The sequence below is a fragment of the Rana temporaria genome, chromosome 3, assembly GCF_905171775.1.
Source record: "Rana temporaria chromosome 3, aRanTem1.1, whole genome shotgun sequence".
Classification (NCBI taxonomy): domain Eukaryota; kingdom Metazoa; phylum Chordata; class Amphibia; order Anura; family Ranidae; genus Rana; species Rana temporaria.
The window spans coordinates 7,320,244-7,321,011 of NC_053491.1; the positions used below are offsets into that span (position 1 = coordinate 7,320,244).

At 51.4% G+C, this 768-nt stretch overlaps 1 non-coding gene across 1 annotated transcript; it reads right to left on the reverse strand.

Annotated features, from left to right (window-relative positions):
• Positions 1 to 444: 444 nt before the first annotated feature.
• Positions 445 to 517, reverse strand: TRNAT-UGU. Its single transcript has one exon. It is a non-coding gene; the product is annotated as a tRNA-Thr (tRNA).
• Positions 518 to 768: the final 251 nt, after the last annotated feature.

Consider the following 768-nt stretch of genomic DNA (forward strand, 5'->3'; position numbering starts at 1 on the left):
CAGCACCTTGCCATTAAACGGAATATTGCAGAGACTCAGTTTTGAGGTGCTGTCTGCTCCCCAATGTCGCAACCAGAGGGCCCTCTTTGCCGTCACTGCAAAAGCCATGATTTTTGTGAGTAACTTTGTCAGGTCCATAGAGGCTTCCTCTATGAAATCGGCGGCAAGATCGAATTCCTCCATTGTCTGTATGACTGATTCTGACCCTGTATCTGCTTTTAGGGCTGCTTGGGTTCTCGTGGTCCAGACCTTGAGTGCTCTGGAGACTGAGGTTAGGGCAATAGCCGGGCGGCACGCTGCACCTGCAGCTGAGTAGACCTTTTTTAGGTCTGTGTCTGCACGTCTGTCCATTGGGTCTTGCAATGGCAATGCAACCTGTCGGGCCAGGCGCTGTAAGGCCACATCTATGCCCAATGGGGAGTCCCAAAGGTCTGCTTCTGGTGGAGGCCCCAGCGAGATCTGAACTTGCGACCCCTGGTTTACAAGACCAGTGCTCTAACCCCTGAGCTATGGAGCCCCCAGTCAATGGTGTCTCTCACGGCTGTGACAAATGATTTAATATATTGAAAATCAAATAAATATTCTGAGGGCTCTTCAGAGTCCGATGAGCCTAGTGATAGCGTCTCCCGGGCAGGCGATTCATCGCCCACTGATTGATTGGCGCTACTAACTTTAGATCTTCTAGGTGTTTTGGTGGCTGCGGCTGACTGAATACCCTCTGCCACCTGTAGCCACATCCTTAATGCAGCCGGTGCATAGAAGTTTGCC